This window comes from Alligator sinensis, unplaced genomic scaffold, assembly GCF_000455745.1.
Source record: "Alligator sinensis unplaced genomic scaffold, ASM45574v1 scaffold268_1, whole genome shotgun sequence".
Taxonomy (NCBI): Eukaryota; Metazoa; Chordata; order Crocodylia; family Alligatoridae; genus Alligator; species Alligator sinensis.
The window spans coordinates 423,747-441,246 of record NW_005841853.1 but is presented as its reverse complement, the minus strand read 5'-3'; the positions used below and the strand labels follow the sequence as shown (position 1 = coordinate 441,246).

Sequence of the window (17,500 nt, the reverse complement as noted above, 5' to 3'; positions counted from 1 at the left end):
TTTTGTGGTTTATTTAATACATGGTTGAAATCAGAAAAATGCACAGGGCAGACCTGAAGGACAAAAAAAAATAATATTTTACTGCTGTCTAAATTTCTTCTGTATCTATAACTAAAATTATTTAAAACAGTAATTAACTTGTGGTTTTCCTTTTTAGATTTTGGGGATTTTTGTCTTTTCTTAAAGAGCTTTTAATATGCTGCTGGAATATGCTATTCAGTATTAATAAAATAAAATAAAAAAACAATTCTTTAATTATCTATTGTGTGAGCTGCTCCCAAACCGGGGCAGCAAAGCCACCATTTGAAAAACCTTGAGGAGAAAAAAAAAGAAAGATATTTTTGTAACTAAATAAATGAACTTTTGCTTAAATCAGATTCACTAGATCTTCCTGGATGAAAATTCAATGTGCACTGCAATTAAACTACTTTTTAGGGAATAAAGTTTACATACACTGTAACACGTGGTGTTAGTTGCCATTATCTGTAATGACAAGATACAGCCCCCCCCATCCTCCAGACACTGATGTACCCGAGTAACTTTACTCGTACCAGTAGTCAGCGGAAATGCGTATGTGGCTTAAGTGGGTGTTTGCTAGATGGACTCCTCTATAAGGAACCTGAAAACAAATGCTGGTAGCCCTTCACTGCCTTTTCAGTTTGATTAGATCGCACGTCTCCTGCACAAGTAGTGAGCAGTGGCCAAATCTGGTTCTTTGCTACTGGCAGCTAGAATCCATTGCCAGTCCGAGGCGTGCGAGCAGCAGTCCCTGCTGCTGATATCAAAGTGCCATACCTTTTTCCATGACCTATTCCTAGCTGATTACTTTCAAAGCCTCTTAATATTAATAGGAAAGCCCGATATGAACAAGATGCAAAACGCAAGCGGTGCACCCTGTCTCTTGCCCCCAACTTAAATGCTTGTTTATAGAGAAGCCCTGGGATGGAAAGGACTAGCCTCTAGTGATGCAAAAAAAAGTTTTCTTCTAATAGCACATGCACTTATAAATAAATGATCTATTCTCACGTGTTTTTACTACTGCTGGGGCCTTCCTATACCCTTTGAGGGCTATTTTGTACTTCTTGCAGCAATTCTGCATCTTCAGAGTGTCATCTCTCTCACACCCACACACGCACACACACATTGTATTATATATATGCACATATATATATAATATGAGACTCTCGTTTGAATTTCGTAGACTCGCTAATTTTTCTCATTTTGCCCACCATATAAATTCCCAAGGCTTGTTCAGATCTTTTCAGTGCAGGAGGCCCCCGGGGAGATACTGCAGGTTTATGGTCCAGATAAAAAATGTTAATGGGCTACTTCCTCAGCTGGTGTCTGTCAGTGTTGTTCTGTAGATTTCAGAAAAGCTAATCTGAATTGCACCAGCCCGGTCTCTGCCCAAGCATTTTTAGTGGAGCTTTTTAAAAATATTTTCAGGCAACAAAGATGGGTCATTATTGGGAAAAGTTTGCAAAACAAAAAAAAATAAAGCGCATTAAATAAATAAAATAAAGCAAATAAAGCAAATAAAGCAAATAAAACACAGGCAGGCAGACACACACACACACACACACACACACACACACACACACACACAAAACCAAGTTTAAATCTCCTTAGAGATAATCTATCGACCAATTCTCTTTCACAACATCGAAAGGGAAAAGCTGCAAGGGTGCAAGGGGCCTAACACCAGAGGAAGAAAAACAAGGGAAATTGCTTTAAAAAAAATTCTAATCAAAAGAACAGACTAGTCATTTTTTTCAAACAAATTAGCTAATTGCAATGAAATGGCAGTCCTCAAAGGAGTAACAAGTTCATCTTTCTTTCACCATAGGGGTTATAGTTCCTTGGCTTGTGCAACTCTGGAATCATTTTACTGTTTCTGTTTTTATTATCTTAAGTGCTAATTAACAAAAGGAAAAAAAAAAAAAAACCTGTAGTTTCATTACCTTTTTGGATAATGTCATACAAGAAAAAACTATGTATTTGTGTTTTTTTTGTGCTGTGAGAATTGTTGTTTGTAGATTAATAATACTATCATTTTGTTTAGAATTAAAAACTAGTTTTTAAGTATTGTCTGAGAAAAGCCAAAGTTAATGCGACCTAGTGGAAGCTGTAAGACCATTTGAGTATCGTTTCTGTTTTATTGATGCATTTGGATTTTGTTGTTTGATGGAATTTGAGCCAAAAAAAAGCAGGCTTTCCTATTTCTACAACTTGATTGTACTTATGCATTTTGTACCAGTGGAACTTTTTATACTGGAGATTAAAAAACAAATGGAAATTTTTGTGGCTTACTCTTGTGGGCCCCCTGACCATGGCTGATTTTCGAGTTTGATTTCTGGTTGGTAGAAAGAGAGTTGGTTTTGTTTAGAGAATTAAAAACTTTGGCTTGATTTCTTTTTTTCCCTTTGCTTATATCTAGTGTTTAGAATTTTGTCTTTAAAACAAAAAAAGCAAGCGGTAAGTTTCACTTTTTATTCTGTATTGTGCAGTTACACAATAAGGTAATTAGAGTTAGGAGTACTCAGTCACTTTATGTGGATAAATGTATTAGTTACAACTTTAGGGGTTTGCTTTTTTGCTGTTTAGATCAGAGTTTTTTCTGATTCTTCTGTCCTCATTGTGAACATAACCGTGTAGTTGAAACAGTCAGACTTATTTTTGTAACGTATGTTATTGTGTGATGCAGTTTTTTGCTTCTGTCTCCAATATTAAACCATTTTCCTAATACTTGTCTCTCTCTCTCTGTGTTGTATTGTTGGTGGTCATTATGTGTTGGTAATACATCTGCACACCTCACTGTTTCACGTCCCTGTTTTTTTTTTTTAATTTATTTTTCTATTTGTCAGTTGTGCATAAAAGATACAGTCGATTCCAACTAAGTGAATATCTGATTGGAGGGTGAAAGAGGACTTGTACACTTTAGCTACACGCGGTTTCTATTACATTCTTTCCCTTAGTCGTGGTTTATCCCTTGGATGATCTGAGCGGAATATCGTCTTAAACTGACTGCCCTGCAAAATCACAGTGAAGGTGGCTTTTGTTAGTCTTCTGACTACAAAAGTTGATACACACAAACACAAGCAGAGAAGCTGAAAGCCATGAAACAAGTCTTTTTGCTCTGACGTTTCACTCTGTTTGGAAAAAGTGGACCGCAAAGATCAATTTTTAACAGTGATATATGTTTTAAAAATGACTGTGCCACTGCTTTGCAAACAGTCAAGAGTGGAAGGCTATAGCCCTGGGATTTCTTCCAAACTGCACAGTAATCTAGTGGCATATGGCATTAGTCAAACCCTCCTTAGAAGCTAATCACATTTTAACTACAGCTATGAGAGCCTGAGAAAAACCTACCAGGTGAACAAGTTTGCTATATGCAGTATATGTATGTAAAAAAAATAATAATAATAATTAAAGCTAAATGAGCCCAGAGAGAGCTTCTAAGAATTAAAGCCAGTAGAAAGGGGGGTGGGGAGGGCGGAAATCACTTGCTCAAATGAGCCATATTTTTTGTTGTGGGCTTGCAAAACAGCTCTTCCTCCGCGTGGCTAATAACATTACAGAAATCTCCAAGGGGAAAATAAATACAGTCCTTCCTCCCCACCGCCTCCTCTTCAGTCACCTTTGTGCCCACCCAGAGGCAGAACAGGGCAGCTTGGCACCTGGCAGAGCAGCTCCTGGGTGCGGGTGCTGGTGCTGGTGCTGGGGCCGGTCGATAGCAGTGGTGGCTGTCTTCGTTTCTCCCTCCCCTCCCCGGTCAGGGCTCACGGCTGCTGCCCCGGACTCCCTGCCTTAGTTATGCTACTGCACCAACCTCTTCCCCACCTCGACACACTCAACACTCTCCGCTTTCCCTAGGCCGGGGGCCCGGTGGAATCAAACCCATCCGCAAAGGGAACTATACAGTGTTTGGGTTCACAAAAGTCTCTCCTCACTCTTTGGTCTGAAATCAAAGCTCAAATTGGAGAAGGGAGAAATTGCAAGGGCCAGGGCAGGGGAGGGAGGAAGAAGCACTCCCACGTGCTCTCTGGAACTGAAGCCATACACCCACTTCCCTTTCCTTTGTCTCGCTTTCTGTGACGCTCAGGAATCAAAGGCCACTTAAAAGTGCTCTTATGAGATCCGATCAACACTCCTCCTTCTTGTTTCATCTTTTCTGGACTTTCCGTGCTCCGGCTTTGGCTCGCACACAGACACACCCTAAAACAGCGTCTTATTGAGAATGAGGTCATGGCGCACTGACTTTCCTCATGGTTTCAACAGCTCTGTTGGCTCCTGTGTTTGGAGCAGTTTTGAGATTTTCTGGTGACTCCTGGGTTGGCCTGGTTATGCTTTTACTTGCTTTTTACTTTTTCTTTCCCCCTTGACTCTCTCATCTGTGAGCATAAAAGGCAAGTAGGCATTGAGGTTGGAAGCCCAAGCTCAAGACATTGCCCATTGTGTTTATTGTCATCCTCCTGCCAGGGCCTCCAATGCAGTTCTGGTTTTAATACAAAACTACAGAAGCCCATAGGGAACAGTCCAGTGCTGGAGCAGACGACACGGTTTAGAGGTCTTAATAATAGGTCTTGAGCATCTCTTGGTGCTGAGTCTAGGAACGCTTATAGCAGTGATTTCAACTGAATAACTCCTGCTTTTCCCACGCGGGAGATTAGAATTGGGCTTCATAATTTGAAGTAGTCGTAGGCGAGTGTTTTATTTTTTAAATCCCCACAATCTTACAAGTAAGGAAGAGCGATTCCCGATTTATACCGTTGCAAGCTTAGACTTGGCTTCCTGATTTTAAGGCATGGCTCCTTTGAAACTCAACGCCTTGTTAGCGAGGAAGATAGAGTCGGATGCAAGCTCTTTTCTTTGCAAACACCATCTAAAACGTCCTAACACTACAATAAAGGAAAACATTCGGGACATAAAGCCCCGGTTTAAAAAAAACAAAAAAATCACCAAGAACCGGGAAAAACGAGTTCCCTAAAGCAGTGTGGCTCTACACTTTGTCCTGCTTAACTGCGTGCTTTTAATTTCAATTATGGGAGACACCTTGTGGTGTTAGCAAAATGTCTTTTTGTTAGCTGTATGTGCATCGCCATGGGAAATTGCCAGCCTGTCACAAGATTTGCTGATGAAAGTAGTCCATGCCAGAGTGTGTGTGTGTGTGCCTTTGCCCAGTTTGGCTTTTAGGTATTAGGCTAGGAAAAACAGCTTAACAAAATGTACTGTGAATCATTCCTGATAAGTGAATAAAGCATTGTGACCAAGCAATCAGATTATTCACTTATCAGGAATCGACTGTACTGCTAGTTCACTTGACTGTTTTTGTTCCTCATCTCTGTTGTAGTTTCACTACTTTGCTGTGTTCTGTTTTTCTCTCATGCTCTAGCAAAATCACTGGGAATATCCCTTTGTGTGACCATGCAACGTGCTATGGAGTGGAAAAAAAAAAATATATATATATATATATTAACAAAATCTATGCACTGCTATCAGGAACACAATACTGGATGTGTCTTATATATATTGAACTATAATAGTGCTCAATTTCTTAAATAAAGCTTAAGAAAGGATTCTGTTGTCTGTAAGATTTTATGAGCATTAAAAGAAAGAAAAAAAAAAGGGTTTCTAGGGTTCGGGTTTTTTTATATATGTCAAATCTCACTGGGTTTACAACTTAAACATGCTCGGGTAAATACGGCACGCAGAATTTGTTCTTCCCATGAGAGCTGACAACCTTGGAAAGTAACCTTCCTAAGGTGGATTAAAGAGTTTTACCCCACCGTGAACTGCAGCAAAACACAGCACTTCGCCACGTGGTTATCTACTGACTGTCAAAAAAATAAAACTCTTGACTCAGTAGCTATAATGAAGCCATATTTAAACTTCAGAAAACACTTGAAGTGCTACAGGCTTTTTGTAAACGGGGACAGACCTCTTGTTTCTGAATGGGAGCACTCTCTTTCTGCATATCTCAATGGAATATGGTTAGAATAAAACTGGGACCAAGAAGCCCAGACGAGTGGTGCTCAACAGCCAGAACCATCTTTTGAGCAAGAAAGAAGGCTTGGCCAGGCATGTTTTCTGCAGGCAGGCCTAAAGAAAAAAATTGATCATCAAAGATGACAGTTAAATTTTTCAAAGCGTTCTGTGGAATTGCAGCTATGTGGCTCCCATTGACTTTAATAGGAGTCTCACAGCTAAAACCCCGCCAAACGCTTTGAAAAATTTACCCCCCGAGGAAACAGAGCTGGCAAGAAGGCATAAGGTTAAAAGGATCCTTCCACCTCGATACCAGCTTTTGATGGAGATGTCCAGACTTGTCGCAATTAGCAAATTGAGGGCACTCTCCGCCAAGATAAAGCAAGGAGGAAGTGAACTACTTAATCATACCACGTCCACCGACAGGATCATAAAAACTCAGGGCTCGCTGATGATTTCTTGCAGCATTTTCTTTCTGCCGATGAGCCGGCCACACATGCTCAGCAAACTTAATTAAACAGTGACATCCGGTGGTCAGGCTCCTTAGAAATGTGTAAGCCCTTTGGGGCAGGGACCAGGAGCGGCAACCCGACCCACTGGCGTCGGTGTGAGTTGTCTCCAGTGGGACCTTGGCTGACCCCCACGTCTTCTTGTGCTGCACAAAGCACAGCAGGCTGGGACCCCAATCTGGATGGGATCTGTGGGGCACTGACACAGATTAAATAATAATAGAGGTTAGCCCCTGTTTGTATTCCCTCTGATTTTTCTCATTAACAGGCTTTCTCTTTCCACTAAAGGGATCTGGAAAGTTGCAATCATTTTCTGAATCATTCGCCCACTGTTAATAACCTGATTGTGTTATGTGAATGCTAATATTTCCTTCTCACACATTTATATCCATCAGCTAAATCAGCAGTAAAGGAAACCCTTCTGGGATACATTCCTATATCAATTAGCCAGGATTTATGAACCAAAGCCCCATTAGCATTAATTGGTTATGCTCTTTAGCATAAACAATTGGTTATAGGTCTGGTGGACTTTGTTTTAGAAACAAACAAGCATCCACCATGCATTCAGCTGCTTGAGAAGCTGCTGCTTCAGGTAGCGATGGGCCATTCCCAAAAGGCTGCGCTAGGGCACATTTTCAGGCTAAGCACGAGAGTCGATGATGAGGGTACCAATAACAGGTGTGTCAGTTTGCAAATCTTAGAGTTTGGGCCCTTGAAAAACTTTAATTTTGCTCATATTGTCTGGAATAGTAGCTAGCTGCTGAATGCTTCATGGACCTCATTCACTTGCTGAAAACCAAATGGCTTTTTCTGCTCTTCCTCATCGACACATTCAGTGGGCAGCCCTGGTGACTCCTCCTGATTCTGCGTTAACGCGCACCGGGCAAAATGTGCCAGCCCGCCTGAATCACTTTTGCCAAAGACTTTTGGAGCTTTCCTGCTTAGCTCTCTTATACGGCACAGTGGGAAACAGTCCGGAGACAGGAAAAAGGCCTGTGCTTCCAGGCTGAGTGTTTGGGGGGTCAAGCCCCGCCAATGACCTGAAAAGGGGTTTACTTCATATGTTGAGCTTAGATTTTCCCATGAGGTCTTTCACCATGTAAACAGCTGCCAGCTGGGCTTCTTAAAATGCTACTGGGAAGAGTTCAACATAAAAGCTAGATTAAAAGGTTAGAGTGTAAAATAGGTATAAGGTGCAGGAGAGCCGGTCACTTGGTTACTCATCTTCGAAGAGCTGCAGTTTATTGCCTTTCAGGGTCTATAGGAAGGACAGTGTGTACCTGAAAGCTTATCAACCCTCTCGCCATCAATGCAGTTGGTTCAACAAAAGATATCCCCCCCAAAAAAGTCCTGCGTCTGGGATGTACTTCCTGAACTACAGCTATAATGACATTGCCACCCCACTACATCTTTGAGCATGGGTGACTGGTGCCTCCTGAGTCTGGGGGGGGGCACCAAATTGCCGACAGGGGTGGGGGTCCCCGGCGGCCAAACACAAATGAGGGGGGGGGTCCATTTCATGACTGGCACTTCCAGGGGGTGCATGGCCAATCTCAGCGGGTGCACATGCACCCACATGCACATCGCCAATGCCTTTGAGGATCTAGGCTCTTTTATGTAGAGCCTTAGGGTTGGATTCACAAGGCTGTATCTAAGCACCTAACTGCTGCTAGACATGCCCAAACCCCAAATTTTACTCCTCATCTTGACCCCCTCCATAGCTGCCTACATACCTACCAGTCAACTCCCTTGGGGAGGCCTACATTTCTGTTGCATGTGTTCAACCACCTGAATATTGAGAGCAACGAGCAGTTTAGCACCTATTTAAGGGCAGTTCATCCCCCACTTAAACCCTAGCCGAAGCCACACACTAGGCCAGTAATCGTCCTTTTTAGCCACAATGCGCCCTCCACTAGGCTGAGGCCCTCCCTGATACGTTTGAAATGCCACCCCTTCATTTTTCACTCTGATTTTGACTGTGGAAAACTAATAGAGCAATTTTTCTATCGCAAAGACCTCCTGAAGACTGCAACAGGGCAGAACGCTTTTAACACTATGGGTTCCTGGTTGACATCTCTGGGTTTACCTAGCGAGTTGTGTTTGCACACCTAACATTGCATGGCTCTCCAGGCATCCCAGAGGGCCATGCCACCTTGCTTGAGAATCACCGGACTAAGCAGTCCTCCACATGTCTCACCAGCAGGTCTTGAGGCAGCAGTAAATTCAGCTCCCCGTGACATATAAAGAAAAGGGGCCAGAGGAGTCTTGTGGACTGGGAAAGTGTTCAAATTCCTTTATAGCAGACGACTTGATCCCCCACTGTCCCCCTCCCAGAAAAAGGAGATGAACCATTGAATTAAAGGGGGTGATGGCATCTTGGTATTTTCTACTGGTTAGCATCATTAATTCCCCTCTCAGCTCAGCAACCTTAGTGAAACCCTGGATTAAATTAGGAATTTCCCCATGTCTCAGATGAGGATTTGGGCACCTATAGTCTGAGGTAACAAATGCCACAAAATGACAGGATACCTAAATATTAAGCTTTGCAATGTTCAGCTTAAGCCCCCTTGAAAAATCTTGGGAGTACAAAGCCCAAACGCACCACTAGGACTTAATGATGAGGTCATTGAGTCTGATCGATATATAATCTCGTTATTTTTATTTTCATATATGCAGATAACAAGCTATTAGAGTTAGTTAGTCGAATATAATAAAGGGCTTTGTCTGTCTGTCCATAACACTCTTGGAGCACTCTGATTGGTTACTCAAACAACCAATCAGAGTGCTCCAAAAGTGTTATGGACAGGAGACGACGGTGCGGTGGAGCCCTGCCATGATGGCAGGGATGGGCGCCTCCCCACCCCAATCCCCACCATCATGGTGGTGCTCCACCACCTCCAGGCAGCAGGGCTGGGGGAAGCAGGGAGCGAGGCCATCAGTGCTAGCCCAGACCCTGCTCCCTGGAGGGAGCAGAGCACCACCATGACAGTGGGGATGGAGGGACAGAGCACCACTGGCATCCCTGCCCCCCACAAAGCCCTGCTCCTTGGAGGCAGTAGCAGCGCAGGATGCTGGCAGAGCGGGGACAGTGGGACAAGCTTCCCCTGCACCGCTGCCACCTCCCAGGAGCAGGAGGGTTAGGGTTAGCAACCTTCCCCCGCCCCCCCCGGTCCCCGCCCACACCTCCCCCTCCCCAGCACGTCTTGATGGGAAGTTCCCTAGTATATATATAAATAAAATCACAAGCGATTACATTTTAACCAGTTGCACCCTGTACTGAGCCCAATAGCCTACTGGTTTGACTGCAGCATGTATTCCAGAAAAGTAACAGAGTGAAGTCAGCACAACAGCGTGACTCTGCTACGTCCCATGACACATGCCATTTTAAAAACATTATTTTCAGTTTGGATTTGGCTATCTTCTGGTTCCAGCGTGTGGGTCTTGTTCCACTTGATTCTGCTAAGTAAAGAGGCCTGTAGCTCCCATACTTTCTCCCTAGGAAGGTACTAATAGCGTGTATTCAAATTACTTCTCAAGTTAATCTCTGCTTTGATAAAATAAACTGATTGTGCTCTTTCAGGGTGGTGTCGCACAGTAAGTTTTCTTCAACCCTCAAACCATTTTTTTTTCCAGCTCCTTCCTCTACCCACTCCAATTTTCAGGCCTGATTTTTAAAATGTAGATGCCAGATGCGAGCACAGTTATTCTGGTATCGAGCTCACCAGTACCTCCTACTGAGGTAAAAAGCACCTACCTACCTCGCTAGTTCCCTGATTATATAGGCCAGGATTGCATTAGTCCTTTTTTTTGCCACACCATCACTGTGGGATGGCATTTTGAGTTGTTTGTGCAGTAGATCTCATTTTTTTTTCAGACGCACACATTTCCAAGCCTCACTCTCCCATATCGGCAGCCCTTGTTCCTAGATACCTAAACTGGCATGTTGTTTAAATATGCCCAGCTTTGTCAAGCAACCAAGGGCTCTTGGCATGACTGCCCCAGCCTCATTATTTATCATTGTGTCAATCTTTGGGTCTGCTGCTAATTTTATTGGTAAGGCTTTCCACCCAGATCTTAAAGTGTTGTACCTAGCTGCTCTTCCTGTTGCAACACCGTGCCCACCCCCCAGCCTAGAACAGCTCACATTCAGCGATTGCCCTTTGACAGCAACATATTCAGACCTGTCAGCCCATTGTTAATCCATTTAGCAGGTGTTTTATTGATATTGTATAGTGTTAAAATGGCTTCATCAGTGTGGTGTAGTACTGTCAACCACCTCATAAAAAGCTGAAGTTTATTTCATCAGGCCAAGTACCTTTATCAGCCATGCTCAGGCTGATATAAGTTTGTCAAAGAAAGAATGGGATCAGGGTTGGCAACTTATTTTCCATAAAAGCGGAGTGACTGGCATTAATTATTTACTTAACCTTTAATTCTTTTCTTCTTGAATGCCTGTATCGGCCTTTCCATTTAATTTACTCAGGATTGATGTCTGCCTACCTGCCTGTAGCTGCCAGGGTCACTCCAATTTGCCTTTTCTGATGATCGGCACAACATGAACATTTTGCCAGTCTGATGGAATAGCCCAGCTATACGGCCATGAATTACAAGTTCACACCAGCAGGCCCACAGACAGGACTCTAGACTCAAGTTATCTGAGCCTGCCCATTTACAAATGTATATCTAGGAGATGTTGTCTAATGTCTTCCTCTAGTAATAACAGCGGGAAAGTACAGCCTAGAAAGTACTTCCTTGTGGGAGCATATTATTGTGTGATTTGAGGACACCATCCTGCTTCTTTGCAAATATAGAGCAGGAATACTTTTGAACGCTTCTACTTTTTCTGCATTGTGATGGCATTCAGCAGCGCCCCGGGCCTATCACGGTACTGGGAGTGCATTTCTTCTGAGTAAACGTGGGATGCAGGCTACATGTGAATTTTTTTTTCGATGCCCTACGGTTATAAACGTTCGGCAAACTACACATAGAGAAATCACATGAATGTGTAGGTCAATTGGGGAAACTGAGAAGAAAGCTCATTTATAAATCAACCAGGCATTTCTATCAGCCCTCATCCGAGTCATCCCAGCCCTAACTTGAGGACATGAGCCACGTGCCTAATGGGGAGTTTTAATGGGTCGTTCCTTTAAAGTAGACGGTAGGCAAAGGCTGACCCTGCTTTGGGACGTGGGGAATATGTAGGCACATAATGGCAGAAACCTGAGTCAGATGAACAGGCCTAAATCCAGTTTTACTCCATTAAGGCACTATCCCCAGACGCTGGCCTGTAAGTTGAACGTGCAAACCCTCCTACAAGAGGGCTGGTGGTTAATAAATCATACACAGTGCTTCTCAGTCCTGGCTCACGTGCCTTGGCTCTGACAGCTTGGCTTGCAAGGGAATTGGCAGCAGCAGAGACACTGCGATGAGGGATGGAGGGTCAAAAGACATAGCTAATACGCTGTACTTGCCACAAGCTTGTTAACCTGGCTTGGTGTGTTACTTGTATGTGCTACATTTTACAATGAAACATCAGGAAGCTTTCTTGCTAACCTATTCCTAATTAAGTCAAACTGAATTTAGAGCAGCTGATGGTTGCTTTGGGCAACAAATGCTTTGAGAGCAAGAGAGAGAGAGAGAGCGAGAGGCAAGCTGCTCCTCTGACCCCTGGAAAACCAGGAAGAATGGATCGGTACTAGTCTAAGCACTTAGAGAGCAGGCACCTGCAGGTTTCCTCCTGGGTAGTTAGCGCTAAATAGGCTGCCCGTGTTCAGGAGTCCTACAGGAGAAGAGGAAGTTGGAGGATCACGGGAGGACGGTGCACATGGCAGCAGTGGATCAAGAAAGTATATTATTGAGGTAAAGGCACTCAGCTATGATTCACGTTGTGCACGGTTGAGTCCTGGCTCTAACGCACAGTGCCCTGGGTCTGTCCCTTAACCCCAGGTACTGAGACACTGCTGTGCTGTAATGCATCTAAATCTACCTTTTCAGCACCACTAACATCCTTTTGACCACCCTTCTGCCCCCCTACCCCACTTATGTGGACAACCTCCCCCTGAGGCCCTGCACAGCTCACCACTCCACCTGCTGCCTCCTAGCCAGCCTGCCCCAAACACCATGGGCAGCCCCCTCCCGCCGCCAATTCATGCCCTGAGTGCAGACATGCAGCAGCCACACTTGAGTAAGCTCTGCCGCTGCTAGCAGCAGTCATGGCTACACTACTTGGCATCTGCACTAATTAGCCACCCCCCAAGGAACTAATGAGCTTATCTTCAGCACTGCAACGAGGCGGCTCTGCAGCTTCTCATATGGATCTGGCATGGACACAGCATCTTGGTGCAAGATGGGGGGGGATGGCAATCAGCTGACAGGCAGGGCCACGTACCTCAACTGACCTCAGTTGGGGCAGGGCATATCTGAAGCCCCCTTATTCCAGAGAAACGTGATACAGGGGGATAGGATATCGATAGCCCTTACCATTGTAGTTCATGCCTGGGCTGCCCACCCAACCCCTGGGCTATCGGTTATGTGAGTGAGACCTGCTAATAGGAACCAGCTGGTTCCCTGCTGTTATGTCCTAAGCAGCTGCTGCTCTTTCAAGGAGGACATCCGCATACACAAGAGTGAAAAATATTCCCAGGGGAAGTGTTCCTGGTAAGCAGTTGTTGCTTTTAGCAGGTGTTGCTGCAAGCAAGGAGCCAGGCTACAATACACTCAGCACGTCAAAAAAGCAGATAACGCCTCTTGCACTAAATAATATATTGTAAATAAGGGGAAATACCCCCAGTGGGGAGCTTGGTGTGTGTTAAACTGGGAGATTGTTCTTAAGGCTTGTGTTAGACGTTCCCATCAGCGGGCCTTTGGACTAATAAAAGCCCTAGAAAATGGGTTTATGGAACAATCCTCCAGGGACAGGACTCAGAAACCCAAGGGGTCTTTCCCATCTCTAACCCACAGGCCCAACTGAGGAATGGGGGGTGTGTGAGACTGTGAGATCCACAGCGAGGATTACAAAGAGGCTGGTTCCTGCAGGAAATTTAAAATGCTATGAGAGTCTCCCCATCAATGCAAACAACGCTTCCTATAACTTCAGCATCATGGTTTTTATTACTAATGTAATTAATTTTCAACAATAAAAATGAGACGACCAAATTAATGCAGCAGGTAGGTAACTTGGGGACCAAAATGAGCGGCAGCCCTTGAAATGAGGGTTATTTGAGAAGAATGCCTCGAAGAGTCCTCATATTCTTCTGTGAAATATCAGGGGTTTTCTACTTTCATTTGCTGGATGTCTCCTTTCATTACTGAACGTCCAATCATAAGCCTATCTAACCTGTTGCTGAATGCTTTTATCTCACTATAACTCCACTTTTACCATTGCTCATTTCCTTCTTATGGTAGGCCATTAACACATTTAACTGCCATAATACTCCTTATTAGTACTCACTGGGGTATAATTACTGAGCCTATTTAAAGGGCTCACCTAGCAATAGATCTGGTGACATTCATTGAACCCAAACACCTTTTTATGGAACTGGACATTTTGAATTTTGTAAGGTTCATATAATTGTGGAAATTGTGCCAGCCATAGTTGCTTGCAGTGCCCAAGAGCTGCCCAGCAGTGACCACTGGAAAAATTACAGTATGGCTTTCAACATACAAGCATCAGCTAAGAGTAGGGCTTCGAGCAAACCCAGAAACTCACTGAAACAAGTGGTAGGGTATTATTCCTGGTGGCACCAGTCTCTTGAGGAAGACATAATGACGTGTGTCAGCATTCAGAGCTGGCGCTCACTATATGGAGGTAGGGGACTGTTGTTACCATCAATTCTCTCTCTGAAGGAGTCGCTACCTGGCTGTTTCACTGTGCTGGCAAAACAATGCAGTTAATTTTCACTAACTTTACCACTGAATCATTTCAATGTTGCATGTTCTTTTTTTGACCTGTGAGAACGGCTGGCCCACTGCTGCGGTTGTAGTGGTAGATCCTTGCACCACTTTTGTGCTATCATCAAGTTTAGAGTTGAGTAGCAGGGTCTGTTTATCTTGAAAGCAGTATCATGCTGCAAGAGTGGGTAATGGGTATAGAAACAGGCCCAGATCCTGAGAGGTATTTTGTGCCTACCTCCTTCCAATTTCAACGGGAGCGTAGGCACCTACTCCTTTTGACAATCGGGGCTACAGCAGTTAGTCTAGGCCAATTGTCTAATAGGTGCTTATGATATCATATCAACAGATTGCACCAATACAATTACACTGTGCATTTTCCTAGATGCCGGCGTTTCATGGATTTGCTAGCAAGGCTTGTTCTCGCCTTTGTATTCCTTGCTGAGGCAGTTCTTTCACATCGCCAGCACTACAAAAGAGCTGATGATGATTGCAGATTCACAAAAACAGGGGCTGAAGTAGCATAAAAATAATTTCACACCAATCTCACAGTAAGAGCACTGACGCTCCAGAGCTGCTCCCAGGCACAGCCCCCAGATATAATATAGAAACAGCACTAGGAGGAGGTTTCTCACCACTTATTTTTCTTCCCTCCCCTGATGATTAGCTGTATATGGATGCCAAAAAAAAAATATTGTGCCTGTTCTTTAGCTTGGCACAAAACCTCCCTTTCAGCTCTTTATCTGATCTCCTCCATAAAGCGGTCGATTCTTCTTCTGGATCCTCAGCTGGAATTTCCCAGCATACCAGTAAACAAAACAAAGCGTGTGCATGTCCTGATGCTTTAAGATTAATTCACGCTCGTTTAATTAGTTTCTGTAGTGTAGTTAATGGCCACTGAGTCTGCTCTATTTCTCCCCGTTGGTTATTAGTGTATCTTTTATATACGTTCTCAGGAGAGGCCAAGTAGGAAGGGGCGCTTTGCCAGCTCTGGGCCTCTCCATTTTCTTTCTGCTGATTTTTCATTTTAAGGCTAATTGCTGAAGCAAATGGATTCCCTGCCCATGCTGGGTGGCATATAGAGCACAGGAGCGGCGTAATTGCCTTTCCTGCGCTGCCATATTGGGGGGACCGTCGCCCCTCCTCTCCATAATAAACCTGCTCACTGAACTTCATCAACTGCCTGCTCAGGGCTCTACCCTTCTGCAACACTCCTCTCCCTCGCCAGCTACTTTCATGCACATCTGCAGCAGTGGACAATGGGACCTCCTTGGCATGGCTAGCCCGGGAGCACTTCCAGCAGGATGCAAAACTTTTCCTAATGCCCTGCCTGCTCTTGAATAGAAGGACCTTGAAAGGCAACGTAGGAGCATTTTAGCCTTTTGGAAACTAGCCCATTTCCAGCTCACTCTTATTTTGGAGACTAAAGGACTTGGAGGTGAGCAGCAATGCAACACCTGTGATGCTCAAAGGCATGGGACAAGGTTACTAGGAAAAGCAGCCCACCTGGCTCATTAGATTTCCTTCCTCTCCCTGCTGGCTGACATATCCATGCAGATCCTCTTGCTGAGTGACCAGTGACTAGACTGGAACAGTTGTAGGCAAGGCCATCTCCAGATTCAAGTCCTGCATTGCTCCCCAGTGATTGGTGAGGCGGGATTGATCAGGCTTTCTGAGCTCTAGTGCAAGACCTTGTACTCAAAAACAAATGCAAAGAGGAAGCAGTTGGTGGGACGGAAGAAAAATGGGGCTATTCCCAGCATCACGGGATGGATGGCCGCCTGAGGCATTGTCCCAAAGGTGGTACGTTTCACCTTCATCTTAAGAACTTCGATTCCACTAAAACTATTTTAAATATTTTTTTGTGTCAAAACATATTACTTGTGCAAAATCATTCACTTTTCCCTGTGTTTGTATTTGTATATAAGTCTATGAAAAAAGTTGCTTTTTTTCTTTCATAGCCTCTCCATAGAAAATGCAAGTGGCACAAAATGAGCTGGCTCCTGACCCTGTCATTTAAAACTACGCGTCAGAACCCACCACGAATGCTTCAGAGCAAAGATGTGCCAGAACAGGGCTCGTGTTCCGCTCTGTAGTGCTCCGAGGCCTCGTTATCCCTATGGCAACTGCTAATCATTCATTTGTAGTAGCACGATAAGTACGTGCCCTAAACTAGAAAGCAGGTTATAAATCACTGGAGCACACTTGGAAGTAGGCGCTGTCTATCCCTGAAGGTACGTGTACAGTGGAGAGAGTAAGCACATGCTAATGTGTGTGAATGCATATGCGTGCATGTACGTACCCACACGCACAAGCCAACCAGCACCTCTGAGCTGTAAAATAAAGCACTGCTTCAATTCATAGTCCAACTCGCCTCATCTCTTTTGTTTTTTAATAACTGTAAACACTTGGAGCAAAATACTGTAAAAGGAAGACACTCAGCAGCCTCAGATGAGTGCAACCAGAAGCACCAGTTACCCTGGGCTACCGTCAAGTTGAGACAGGGCCACTGAGTTTGGAACGTGGACATTGTGCAATAAGAACTGGCCTGAGCCCATCATTTTCAACAGTCTGCTGAGCAGCGATCACCTTTTGTCAATATAATTTAGTTGTGGGGTTAAACGGGATAGTCTTAGAAGGCTGTAGAGCACAATACCCCAAGTCATCCACTCAAACTTCTTGTCACATTTTACTACCAGTATCACTACCTAGTAGTGTTACGTCTCAGCTCTGTGTTCTCGGGCAACCCTGGCACAGGATGCAGCCTGTCTGACTCACAAAGGACTCACCCCCCGTACATAAAACTGATTAAGATGCAGTGAGAGACACACCTAAGCCCCTCCAGATAAGGGTGGCCAGAGTGAAACAACTGCCCTAGGTCTCATTTGCATCCGAGATGGAACCAGATGACCATCATTTGCATGAGAGATGGAGAACAGAAAGCCTGAAGCAGAGACTGCAGTGAATTCTGGGACCAGAGAAGCAGGGGAGCACTGCATGATGGGGAATCTGTGCTCCAAATGCTAATCAACCCATGTTCTCACACACCCAGCTCAGCATTTATCAGACCAGTTCTAATCTGGATTTACAAAGGGCTTTCCCCCGCCACCCCCCCC

General features: G+C 44.4%; 1 protein-coding gene across 1 annotated transcript in view; it reads left to right on the top strand.

The window, feature by feature from the left end:
* CELF2 (CUGBP Elav-like family member 2) overlaps positions 1–1,740 on the top strand; it is a 490,120-nt gene extending 488,380 nt beyond the window's left edge. Inside the window, exon 17 of the mRNA XM_025213055.1 lies at positions 1–1,740. This exon is cut by the window's left edge and continues 1,620 nt beyond it. The gene's annotated coding sequence lies outside the window, so the exon portion shown is untranslated.
* Positions 1,741–17,500: the final 15,760 nt, after the last annotated feature.